This window comes from Nannospalax galili, unplaced genomic scaffold (assembly GCF_000622305.1).
Source record: "Nannospalax galili isolate Female #2095 unplaced genomic scaffold, S.galili_v1.0 scaffold87, whole genome shotgun sequence".
Lineage (NCBI taxonomy): Eukaryota > Metazoa > Chordata > Mammalia > Rodentia > Spalacidae > Nannospalax > Nannospalax galili.
Window position 1 is genome coordinate 3925958 of NW_008360320.1, and position 14326 is coordinate 3940283.

At 37.6% G+C, this 14326-nt stretch overlaps 1 protein-coding gene across 5 annotated transcripts in view; it reads right to left on the reverse strand.

Annotated features, from left to right (window-relative positions):
- The window catches only part of Mbd5 (methyl-CpG binding domain protein 5), a 505686-nt gene that overhangs the window by 323100 nt on the left and 168260 nt on the right, over positions 1 to 14326 (reverse strand). The gene's annotated exons all lie outside the window — the stretch shown is intronic.

The following is a 14326-nucleotide window of genomic DNA, read 5'->3' on the forward strand; positions in this document are numbered from 1 at the left end:
AGCTAAACCAGCCCAGGACTAGATGGATTTACAGCAGAATTCTATCAGACATTTAAAGAAGATCTACATCCAATACTACTTAATTTATTCAAAAAAATAGAAATGGAGGGAAAACTTCCAAATTCCTTCTATGAAGCCAGCATCACTCCAATACCAAAGCCAGGTAAAGGTACAACCAAAAAAGAAACTATAGACCCATATCCTTAATGAACATAGATGCAAAAATTCTCAAAAAAGGCTTGCAAACCATATACAGACACACATCACAAAGATCACCCACCACGACCAAGGTGGCCTTATTCCAGAGATGCAGGGATGGTTCAATATATGTAAGTCAATAAACATCATAAATCATATAAATGGTCTCAAAGACAAAAACCACATGATCATCTTCATAGATGCAGAGAAGGCCTTTGATAAAATTTAACATGCATTTATGTTCAAAGTCCTAGAGGGAATTGGAATGGAGGGAACATACCTCAATGTAATTAAAGCTATATACAACAAACACACAGCCAACATCATTCTAAATGGAGCAAAACTGGAAGCATTCCCATTAAAATCAGGAACCAGACAAGGCTGTCCACTATCTCCACTGCTTTTGAGCATAGCTCTTGAAACTCTTGCAAAAGCACTAATCCAAAAGAAGGAAGTTAAATGAGTAATGAGTGGAAAACAAGAGATCAAATTATCCCTTTTTCCAGATGACATTATGTCTAAGAGAGGCCAAAAGTTACACCAGAAAACTCCTAGAAATGATTAATACTTTCAGTAAAGCGGCAGGTTACAAAATTAATCTACAAAAGTCTGTAGCCTTTCTGTATAACAATAACAAGCAATTAGAGAAAGAGTACATGGAAACACTCCCCTTCACTATAGCTGCAAAAAAAAAAAAAAATAATAATAAAGTCAGAATAAACCTGACCAAAGACATTAAAGAGCTCTACAATGAAAATTTTAAATCTTTAAAGAAAGATATTGAGGAAGACATCAGAAGATGTAAGAACCTCCTATGCTCATGGACTGGAAGAATTAATGTTGTGAAAATGACCATCCTACCAAAAGCCATTTATAGATTCAATGCAATGCCAATGAAAGCCCCCATGACATTTTTCACAGAATTGGAATAAACTATCCTAAGATTCATATGGAAGCACAAAAGACCTCAGATAGCCAAAGCAAATCTGAGCACTAAGTGCAATGCTGGGGAGATTACCTGATTTCTATTACAGAGCTATAGTCATAAAAACTACATGGTACTGGCACAAAAATAGACCTGTAGATCAATGGAACAAAACTGAAGACCAAATATGAGTACATGCAATTTCAGCCACCTGATATTTGACAAAGGGGCCAAGAACATTCACTGGATGAAAGAGCATGTTCAGCAAATGATCCTGGCAAAACTCAATCTCCACCTGTAGAAGAATGAAACTAAACACCTATTTTTCACCTTGCACAAAAGTCAACTCCAAATAGATCAAAGACCTCATTGTGAAGCATGAAACTCTGGAACTGTTAGAAGAAAACATTGGCAATAACCTACAAGATATAGGTGTAGGAAAGGATTTTCTGAACCAGACATCAGTTGCCCAGGAAACAAGGTCAAGAAGCAACAAATGGGACCTCATTAAACTTAAAAGCTTCTGTACATCAAAAGAAGCAACCAAGGAAGTGAAGGGAAAACCCATAGAATGGGAGAAAATCTTCACCAGTGAAACATCTGACAGAGATTTAACCTCCAGAATATATACCGAACTCAAAAAGCAAAGAATCAAGAAAGGAAGTAACCCAATTAAAAGATGAAAAAAAAACCCAATTAAAAATGGGCTAAGGAGCTGAACAGAGAGTTCTCAAAAGAAGAAATAAAGATGGCTAAGAAGCATCTTAAAAGGTGTTCAACATCACTAGTAATTAGGGAAATGCAAATTAAAACCACTTTAAGATCTCATCTTGCCCCAGTCAAATGGCTAAGATCAAGACAACAAATGATACCAAATGTTGGAGAGGATGTGGGGATAGGGGAATGCCCATCCACTGCTGGTGGAACTGCAAACTTGTACAACCCCTATGGAAAGCAGTATGGAGAACTCTTAAAAAACTACAAATGAACAGACCATTTGACCCAGTTATACCACTCCTTGGCATATACTCAAGGAACTCATCCTATTGCAGACACTTGTACATCCATATTTGTTGCTGCTCTTTTCACAATAGCTAAGATATGGAAGCAACCTATCTACTGACGAGAGGATAATGAAAATGTGGTTCATTTATACGATGGAGTTTTACTTAGCAGTAAAGAAAGATGAAATCATGAAATTTGCAGGTAAATGGATGGAACTAGAAACTGTTATACTAAGTGAAGTAACACAGGCTCAGGAAAAAATGATGTATGTTCTCCCTCATATGTGGATCCTAGCACCAAATCCTGATAAGTGAGTTATGTATCCAGACATAATTCCAGGATAATGAAAAGGAACCAGGGAGATAAAGGAAAAGAAAGAATCTGAAAGACAAGAACCGTAGGAAACAGGCATTAAATAAGGGAGATACGGATAAAAATGGGGTTATTTTAAGGGGAGCGGGGAGGGATGTTTATACAAGGAATCTAGGGGGATAAAGGGAAAGAAGGAGCTGAAGAGAGGGAGGACCATAGGAGAAAGGTATTATTAAGGAAGATGGGAAAAATAGGGGCAACTTAAATGTGAAAACCATGGTGGAAGTGTTAGACAAAGCGAGAAATAATGCCTAGCTAGATTTAAAAAGACCATAGGGAATCCTACTAATCCAACAACCTACTGACAAATTATACGTACAACTAGATCAAGGAATATAATATATGTCTAGGCAAGGTTTATCTGAGAATGTTTGGTCTTTTCCCAAGCTTTATCTACATGGCACATGGTAATTAAAAGTACCAGAGTTGGATGTCTAACAGCCATACTTTGAGGCCTATACTAATTTAGTCAGAGGGACATAAAGGACAGTTTCTGCTCCTTGCCCTCCTAGATCAACTAAGCTCCAAGGGACCATGAGCATCTCTCAAAATGTCTTGTAACTGCAGTGAGTCACCTGTCCTCTTGATCAAGGAGCCATAGAGATCCCTTCAAATGGAGTTGAACCAGTGTCCAGTCTACAAAGAGGAAGGTCAACACAGAGGAAACATTTCTTCCATGCTTCCAAGTGAAGCCAGCATGGTTGAGCAGGATCTTTGGCTTATCTTCACATAGATGGAACTGGTAAAACAAAGGAGCCAGGGGACCCAAGCCCATGTGACCCCTGAGGAACAGATCCTCAAACGGCCTTAAGAGTAAAAATAAATTGATTTATCTGGGCCAACTGTATGGTCTTAAACATCCAAAAGTAAAGTATAACTAAAGATTAAAGGGGTCAATATAATTTTTTAAGAGTCCATATGTATAGCTAAAGGCTATATAACAAGAAAAAATGCCAGATAGGAGATACCTTCCTTTGAGTTGTTGGCCAGGGTGGCCCAAGAGACTCCCAGACATCAACCCAACATAGAACTGGGAAAATGAACAGCAAACCCAACCTTATCTAAAGGAATATTGACAACTGATTGCTGCTAGATGAGGAAGAGCTGATCTTCCTAAAAGAAGGAACTGTAGATAGGCTGACTAGATTCAGTGGTTGGACAAGCACTGGGGAATGACTGGGGGTGTGGACGACACAGTGGACAGTAACAGGGATGACAGTTTATGGGCTCCGGTGGGTGGGGGAGGCTATGAGAGAGTGCCATTTGTGAAGTGGGTATATAGATGAATAAGATTGTTTGGGATGTTCTGTATTATACACACACCACAAAAAAACAACAAATAAAAAAATGAGTTATATTTGAGGAGGAAGCATAAAAATTTACTTCATGTTAATTAATGAGGTGATAAACATTACCATTGGAATCTACCTGATGACCTTATATCCATACTCAGGTGCCAAGGATCCAAGTGTAACGACTATGACTAGTAACAATCAGATACACAGAGATTAGAGATGCATGTACAAACATCTAAGTGTTAGTAGCATTAAAAGGAGTCTTTCTGTATGAAACAGTATATTTTAAAATGAAATGGAGATGTTTTTTAAAGGTTAAAATCTCATTCAATTTTATTTCTTATAGTGTTTATACTGAATTCAATATTGTATAACTGTATTAATTCAACTGTGAACCTAAAAATTACAGTCACTTTTGAAAGAGATGTATCTTTGCTCTGGAAACTGTTGTTGAATATGTTAAAGCTGTAATGAAATGCTTCTTCTAATCATGTGGTTATTAAATAAATAATCAAAAAGAGAAAACACTTATTTTTAAGAGTGTATGTAATCTTAGCTTAATTGAAAAGAAGTTCTAAGAAATGTCTTCCTTTATTAAAAATGGCCACGACTAACTTGTTACTTCAGTTCTATAGCATGGTATAGTAACAGGCATGGTTTGCACAGAATCATTGGATGCTAGCAAATTACTGCTTAGAATGGACAAAGGAAAACCCAGCTCTATGGCCAGGCATGGGGCTAAACACCTGTAATCTCAGCACGTGAGAGGCTAAAAAAGGAAGATAAAAGAGGTCAGCTGAGCTGCGTGGCAAGATCCTTTCTCAACAAATAAATAGAAAACCATGCTTTGCTAACACTTTGAAAAACATACCTAACTTTTATATAAATGAGTATATATACCTATCCCTAAAAAGTATTACTGAAATGGAACAATTCTCTATAATGTAATTAATGCTTTTAAAAAATGCATGTATTTGTCTGTGTGTGCACATGTTTGTGCATGTGTGTCACACGTGGAGGTCAGAGGTCAACCTTGGATGTTTTTCATGGTGAGTGGGTCTCATTGGTTTTTGAGACGTTGGGCTCTAGGATTAAACTTGGCTGGCTATACAGTGAGCCTCAGGGATCCACCTGTCTCTGTCTCCCCAGTGCCGAGATTATAAGTGCATGCCTCCATGCTTGGCTTTTTATGTGGGTTCTAGGAAATGAACTCAAGTCCTCATGATTGCAGAGCAAGGAAGATCTATCTCCCTAACCTCCTACTTCTTGAAATTATGTGACTATTTACTTATATACTGTTTTGTCTTCCCTCCTAACTTATTAAGCTCCATTAGGGCTTTGTATTTATGATAGCTCACAGAACAATCTCTGGCGAATTAGAAAATACACTTTAAAATAAATGAACAAATGACCGAATGATGTTCTCAGTGTTGAACTTAAATAAGGTTTTTTAAAATGGGTTTAAGAGGTAAAAAGTAAAGCACACAAACGCAAATCTATATCAGAAAAACTTCTTTAGATGTTCTTGTGTTAAAATGTGCCCTAATGCTATGGTACTTTGAGACTATGTAAGTATGTGTATATGTGATTTTTTTCTAGTGAAATGAGATCACATTTTTGTTTGGAAATTACTTTTATTTATACTTAGTTTAAAAGTTACATTTTGATAAAAGTGAATTTTATATCTATAAACTCTAAAAAGGTGTATGTATTATACTGCAAGGAAAAAAAAACAACAACTCTGCCACAAGGGTGGAGAGACAGCTCAGCAGTTAAGAACACTGATTGTTCTTGCAGAAGACCTGGGTTCGAGTCCCAGCACCCACATGGCAGCTAACAACTGTCCATAACTCCAGTTCCAGGGGATCTGACAGCCTCTTCTGTCCTCTGCAGGCATTGCACAAGATGGGTGCACTTACCGACATGCAGGCCTAACACTGATACACATAAAATAAAAATAATAAATAAAATATTTAAAAAACTCTGCCACAATATTATTTAGCATCTAGTGTGGGCAGACAATAGATATGCAGATAGTATAATACATTAGAAAAGCTAAGTATTATGAGGACAAATGGCAAAGTATAGAAGGAGGTGTAAGTAAAATAAAACGTTAAGAAGTGGTTGTAGCAAAACAAGCCTGTGGTTTCTGCTATTTGTGAGGCTGAAATAAAAAGATCATAAACCCAGGAGTTTGAGGCCAGACTGGGTAACACAACAAGATTCTATCTCAAAAATAAAATGAAGGGGCTGGAGAGATGGGTCAGTAGTTAAGAGTACTTGGTGTTCTTGCAGAGAAGACCTAGGTTCGGTTCACAGCATGACATGGTGGCTCACAACTGTCTGTAACTCCAATTACAGGGAATCTGATACCCTCTTCTGGCCTCTGCTGGTACCAGGCACACATGGTGCACATACATACATGTAGGCAGAACATTCATACACATAAATCATTAAACAATGAAACAAGTCAGTGTCCCCAGACATACCCCAGTGCAAGTCCATCCACTTATGGTTTAGTCAGACCCCTCCCATCCATCTAGCCAAACACCTATCATTCTTTCTTTTTTTTTTTAACAGAGCATAGGGTGGGGGTTTATTTAGAGGAGTGGGTGCCCCTCCCCCATTTACAGCTGCACTGGAAAGCCCATACTCACAATGGGCCTTAACATCCAGGACAGAGTATATAGATTCCAGTGGTGGTGGTGGTGGTGGTGGTGGGAAGGGGTTATGGGAGGGTGCTGGTGGGGATGGGGCTATAAAGATGATTCAGATTGTTTGAGATATTCTGTATGAAATACAACATTACTTAATAAAAACAAGTTTTAAAGCATGAATCAAAAAAAATGAACTAAAATGACACAGAATGCTCATAGCAGTACTTAGAAGGAGGCAACATCTGAGCAAGTGTTTAAAGAGATGAGGGAAATATCAATATAGCCAAAATACAATTAATGCTCAGAAGATTCTTTTTTAAAAACATATCCAAAATATTGAGGAACTTCAATATTTTAAGGCAAGCATTAAGTCTCCTAAGATTATCATTTTGGAGAATTTAACATTTATTTTGATGACATGATTTTGGTTTAAGATCAAATCGCTTTCCTCCTAGTGTACTTCCTATGTTGCATATCAATTTTTCATGGAGAAGAGGCACTGCTAGGAAATCTGCATATATAAAGAATTATATGGAATCTACATTGAGTTTTCCCTTTTAAAGCACATCAGTCTATCTATTGTATTATTTTGAATGCTATAATTAGAGCTATAACACTGAACTGTATTAATATTATATTTACTACCAACATCCTGACATTATTTGCACTTGTGAGGGTTAGTTTCACGTCCCAGCTTGGCATAGACTACCAGTCCCCCATTGCTCATTTAAACCTACTCTAAGTATGGCTATGGCACAGCTCCCTGTCCCCTTTCATACTCTTCATTTTTCCCATTGCTCTTTTCTCATATAAAAATTTTGAATTGAGGGCTGACTTTTAATAGACTTCTTCAAGTAACAGGTATGTTTCATATGAATCACAACTTAGAAAAAGTATGAGGACAGGTGGGGGCAGCCCCTTTTCTGTTGTAGATGAGGCTGCCATCTAGAATTAACTGACTATAATTAAAAGAGGTTATTTTACACAGTCTAGGTGAGACACATCCAGTCAGATGACAGACCTTAAAAACAAAGGTGAGGCAGGAGAGATGGCTCGGGTGGTAAACACTTGCTGCCAACCCTGCAACTGAGTTTGGTCCCCTAGATTCATATGGAGGAAGAACTGATTCCTGTAAGTTACACACACACACACACACACACACACACACACACACACACAGAGAGAGAGAGAGAGAGAGAGAGAGAGAGAGAGAGAGAGAGGTAGCATCACCCACTGCACAAGTTTTCAGTCTGTCAGACTGCCCTGCAAAGTTCACATTTGCTAGAATAGTACCTTAAACCAATTCTTTGTACTAAGTTTGTATTTTTATGTATATGTATGTATATCTATAAATAGATAAATGCACCAGAAAACAAATAATGCCTCATCTACACACACATAAGTATATTTATATATTGATTCTCTGTGGCCCAAAAGGCTGAGAAGCCATCGAACACTGACTTTGGAGAAGCCTGGCAGTCCTTCTCTCAACCTTGTCCTGAAATATCAGGCTTTTGTGGGGACTCCTACCTTTAATACAGTTCATATAGCATAGTGCTTGCTTAAAAGAGTAATCATGTGCCGGGCATGGTGGCGCACGCCTTTAATCCCAGCAACTTGGGAGGCAGAGGCAGGTGGATCTTTGTGAATTCAAGGCCAGCCTGGTCTACATAGTGAGTTCCAGGACAGTTGGAGCTACAGGGAGACCCTGTCTTAAAAAGATTAAAAAAAAATGAATAATCATAAAAGGATGATTTTAAATTTTTTATTTATTATCATTATATGTGTGATATGTGTGTAAGGGCATGATATGTGTACAGGTCAGAGGACAACTTTGTGAGGTTGGTTCTCTCCTTTCATCTTTATGTCGGTTCCAAGAATTGAACTCTGATTATCAGGCTTTTAAGGCAAGCATTTTGCCATCTGAGCCATGCTGCTAGCCCCCCAAAAGAACATTTTAATCCAAGTATCATGGAGGTAACTGTTATTAAAAAGCAGAAGAAATTATCAAGTAAACATTTATATAATGGAATCAAAGGATAGAAAAGAAAATGGCAATGATAAAACTACAACAAGGTTCTAAAATCTAACATTAATGAAGAATTTACTACAAAACATAAAACAGTACAGTTTATTTAGAGGAAAAAACCTATTGATTCAGAATTCTCTGAGTATCTGAAATATCATACCATATATTATCATTATCAGTCAAACTAAATGCTTTGCAAATTATTTCAATTTCCCTTGCAACAACCTGAGATAGGTAATTCTGTATTCCATTTTCAGAAGGTAGCTGAGGCACAGAGACATTGAAAAACAAAGCAGGTAGAGTTTCATCTTGAGATCTTGAGAACCCAAGTAGGTGTGGAGATAAAGATAGGTGGCAAACTACATAGAACAGGCACAGAGAGAATTTAAAGAGTAAGGATCTTTGTAGACTTAAAAAAAAAATTTTTTTATTGAACTTTTAAAATTTCATACATTTCCCACTCAAAACCAGACCCCTCCCCCATCCATGCCTCCCTCCATCCCCCCACCAAATCCTATGCACTCAGCCATGCATAATGAGTCCTATTCATTCAGGTGTTTGTATCCAAATGTCCTTCAGTGTAAACGCATCCACTGGAGTCTAGTCAACTTGTCCAGTGGTTGCACGTAAGTCATACTCTCTCTCACCCAGCAGCAATCAATCTCAAATAGTTCTCTATGTAGTTCTGGCCTGCCACCTATTTCTCACTTCTCCTTTGGGCCCTTGTTTAATTGAGCTGACAAGGCTCCTGTGCTCGATGCCACTGCTGCCTCATGGAACACAGTGGAATAAGGGGTAGGGAGGGCTAATGCACCCCTCAACTCTCACTAGTGAAGCTTCCATGTATGTCAGAATGTGATACACACAGAAGGCCAAGTTTTGGAGAATAAGAGACTGTACAGTGTAGGACGGACTTCTTTATAGACTTTTAAAAAATTCAGGGGCTTTAGAGTAGGAGGCAGCCCTCCAAGGCTGTTGGAAAGCAACAGAGGAGGTGAACTACTGGAGGTCTGCTTTTGATTCTTTTCACATCTGGAGGAACTCAGATTACTGTACAGCTAAGCTCAGTAGTAAAACAAAGGCTTGAAAACATATGGGCCCTAAACTTGGGTAGGAGTTTTTCTACTCTTTCATATTGAAGTCTTGAGCTCTCAGTTAATCACTAGTTTTAGGTGCTTCTTCCTGGTGGGATGTTGAAGCTGGAGGGAGATGGTGAACACAGACTTGGGGTATCATTTTGTTGATCTGATAAATTAACTGTTTTCTCAGGCAGCCTGGGGCTGTTCTATCATCCATCCTTTGAGATCACTGAGAATGACAAAGGTTGAATGCTGACCTCTCTTGATACATGACACCACAGTGGCCAGTATCTCCAGCAGAAATATTTTAAAAGAAAAATAGCATATTGGCAGATACTCTAAGAGAAGAAGACATGACACATCTGATGGCCCAGTAATTTTAAGTGAGCCCAATAAATGTACTAAAAGAGGTAAGGAAAGAAAGACATTAGCATCATAATAAGAGCAAGAATTGGAGTTGGGGACACAGCTTAGTAGTGGAACATCTGCCTAAAATGCATGAAGGTCTGGGACTGGTCTCTAGCACTGTAAAACACAGAGAAGAGAATAAAGAGGCAAGAAGACATACCAATTATTAAAAATATATTAGAAACATACAGATTGGTAAGTAAAGTAAGGAACAAATTAGTGAACCTGTAGACCAATTAGAAGAAATCTTCAAGAATAAGTAAGGAAAGGCCAAGGCTAGGAAATCTAAAGGAAAGGCTACAGGATGGACACCACTAAAAGCTGAATAGATGGATACACAAAGGGAGAAACCAAACAGAAGTGAGGATGGATTTGAAGATACAGTAATTTTGTGAGGATAAACAGGACAAAAACCATGGATTTTCAGACGGGGAAAAACTTGAAACCTAGAATTTTATATTAAGATATTCAAGTGTAGGGGGCTGGAGAGATGGCTCAGCGGTTAAGAGCACTGACTGCTCTTGCAGAGGACCAGGGTTACATTCCCAGCACCCACATGGCGGCTACGAACCATCCTTAACTCCAGCTCCAGGGGAATCCAAAGCCCTCTTCTGACCTCCACGGCATTATACGACATGGGTGCACTCACATACATTCAGGCAATGCACTCATACACATAAAATAAAAATAACAAATAAAATATTTTTAAAAAAGATATTCAAGTGTAAAACATGCTACTACACATTTTTAAGAAAACATAGTCTCAGAAAATATTTACTATTTTTTCATTGATGTACCCAATTTATAAAAAATAGAAGTTGTTTTACAAAATATATGAAATGATGCTGATAAAGTAACATAGAAAAATATGTTGTGTTTTAAAATAGTTAAACGAAAGAAAAAATACTACCGTAATAGTTTAGAATTTAAACTGGATAGTAGGAACATGATAAGGTAGATGAAGAAGAGAATAAAGGTATGTCAGGATGCACAAGAAGCACTGGGGAAATACATAAACATTAAATTTTTTTGTTTGACTAGTAAGACAAGATTTTAAAAAGTTTGAGGAAATTAAAATATTTGGGATGGTAGAAACAACCAAACATATAAAAATATATCTATTTTTTTAAGTGTGTCTATGAAGAGCCTGCATATAATCTTTACAATTTTTCTTTTCACATGTGGAAATGTCTCTAATATCTTTTCTGATAGTACAGGGTTAGCATAAGCCTCAAACTCAGAAGACAATGTGAAAATTCCTCAGATGTAACTATAATTTGGTTCATGCTGTAAAGGACATTAGACTAGACTACTGACAATGCTTTCCCCAACACTTGCTTTTCTGAAAATGATGCCTCATACATTTTATAAATCAAAGTATTTATCTTTTACATGCAACCAGAAGTATGACAACTTAAGAGACACACAGAAGTCAGTTCAGGGCATTTCTAATCTGGTTCTGGTTATAGGGAAGCAGAAAGCTGTTGCAGTGCAAAATTATTTTTGGCATGTGACAGTGAGAATTTAATTGAAGCCAGATAAGCTGATCAAAGTCAGTTGGTCAGTGATAGGACACTAAATCCCTGGCAAAGAGGTTCTGGGGTGGCCAATCCACAGCTCACTTGGGTATCAGCATTGAGATTACCTAGGTTTTTCTTTTTTCAAGCAAGTGTGTGTGTGTGTGTGTGTGTGTGTGTGTGTGTGGCTGTGTGTGTGTGTGTGTCTATGTGTCTGTGTGTGTGTCTGTGTCTGTGAATGAACACATGCATGATGGCACTTGAGTGGAGGTCAGAGACAACTTTTGGGAAGTTGATTCTATCCTTCCACACGTCAGGTTTGATGCCGAGTGCCTTTACTCACTGAGCTATTGCTCTGGCCTTGTTATTCTTAAATCAAAGGAAACTTAGATTTGTGATATGAGCTCAGGTGGTGGAGAACATCAACTATTTAAAGAATAAGAGTTCAGTAATGAAGTTGGTACTAGCAGTTCCATATGCCAGCTACATTTAATTAAAAAAATATTTAAAATCGGAGAGGCTATTTAAAAAATATCCTGTAGGGGCTGGAGAGATGGCTCAGTATTTAAGAGCACTGGTTGCTCTTGCAGAGGACCCGGGTTTGGTTCCCAAAAACAACATGGAGGCTAACAATCATCTGAAACTCAGTTCCAGGGGGATCTGACACCCTCTTCTAATCTCCATGGGCACTGCGTGATATGGGGGTACTTACATACATGCAGGCAAGACACTCATATACATAAAATAAAAATAATAAAAAACAAAAAGTATGCACAACATTAGAAAACACATATAAATATGTCTCCATATGTAAAACTGGCAGGAAATTAATATTTAGCACATACAACAAATGCTTCCAACACATTAATCAAGGACAAACATCTAACTACTAGGAATATTTAACTAAGGACCTGAAAGATTCATATCATGACAACTTTAAAACAGGGAAGAAACCAAAGAAAACAGAAGATGGAAAGACTTTCTATATTCATGAAGCCACAGAATTAACATGATGAAAATCACTACAACCAATCTATAGAGAAAATTTCAATCACATTTAAAAGAAGCAGAAAAAATCGTAAAGTTCATATGGAAGCACAAAAGACCCCAAGTAGCTAAAGCAATCCTAGGCAGAAAGAGCAGTGCTAGAACCATCACATGCCTAGTTTCAAATTGCAGTATAGAGTCATAGCATAAAAAAAAAAGAAAAGAAAAGAGCATGCTACTAGTACTAAAACAGGCATTTAGAATACTGTCACAGAATAAAGGACATAAGTGTTTAGGCCAATGTTATAGAATAAAGGACCCAGAGATAAACCCATACAGCTACAGCTACCTAAGATTTGACAAAAGTGTCAAAAGCTCATGGAACATAGCAGAACAGGAGGTAGAGAGAATACTAATACATCCCTCGCTTCTCACCAGTGAAGCTTCCTCATACAACAGAGTGCAATGCACACAGAAGGTCATAGCTGGATAATTTTAGAGAATAAGAGAGTGCAGAGTGTGTGTCCCTGGTTAGGACTCCTATAATAAACCTCGTCCACCCACAGTTCAGGGACCATTGTGGAAGAGGGGGCGGAATGATTGTAAGAGCCAAGACTGGTGCATGAACATAAGGAAACAGAGTCTTTCAGGCCACTGAAAACTTGTTCGCATGAACTTGCAGCAATGGTGACAGCATATACAAGACTCATGCTGACTCAATCAGACAAAAACCCAGCACAGAGTAGGGGAAAAGGGCAGCAGGCCCCATGGTAGCAAAGAAGCGATTGGCAAATGATTAGTACGGGGTGAGGGAGAGCAGATCTTTAAGGGAGTGACTAGACAGGCTGACTAGACTCCAGTGGATGCCGGGGATGCCTGGATAGAAATGCTTGACCAGATAAGGACTTAACATATATGACAGAATACCCGAAATTTGGTGAGAGGGAGTTACAAGGCATGGAGAGGGGGTTTAAATTCAATTAAAATGTATTATATGAAATGCACAAAAACTCAAAAAAATATTAAAAATTAAAAAAGAAAAAAATTGTCAAAAACATACATTGGAGAAAAGCCTCCTCAAATTATGCTGGGAAACTTGGATATCCACACATAGAAAAAAGAAACTAGATCCCCATCTCTCACTTTGTATAGAAGTCAATTCAAAATGAACCAAAAAATCTAATATAAGACCTCCAGCTCTGAAAGTGCTAAAGGAAAGCATAGGAAAAGCATTTTATGATATAGACACAGGCAGGGACTTAATAAAAAAAATCTTGTGATATAATTGCAAAAACTGATGAAAAGGACTGAATAAAATTCTTCACAGAGAGGAAACAGTCAAGGTGAAAAGATAACCTAGAGAATGGGGTTTAGACTGTGGCTATGAAGGCACCATAACAATAATCACCTAATCGTTATAATTCAGAAACCCATTAAGTAGACATGCTAAGTAACCAATGTAACCATATATACTATGAAAATGAATAAATAAGGACTAGCATTCATTTTTCAAGAGAAATAATTTCTGACAACAATATAGTCACAGAGAACTAGCAAAATGACTAAGCTACTGACCACAAATTAAAGAGAAAAGAGAATCTAGGACCAAAAAAAATCTAAAAAAAAAAAAAAAAAAATAGAGCAATGGGGGTGGGGGCGGGAGGTAGACCAAGCAAACAAAAACTCCTACAACAGAAACTGCATAAACTGTTTCATCTGGTTCAATCAGGGACAAAAATTATTTTTTCCAAAGGCTAAATTTTATGATTCTATTTAAAAAATAAATTTTTCTAAATCGGACTTTCTGATTTCTTTTTGGAAAAATATCCTAAGATTTTTCACTTTACAAGGGTT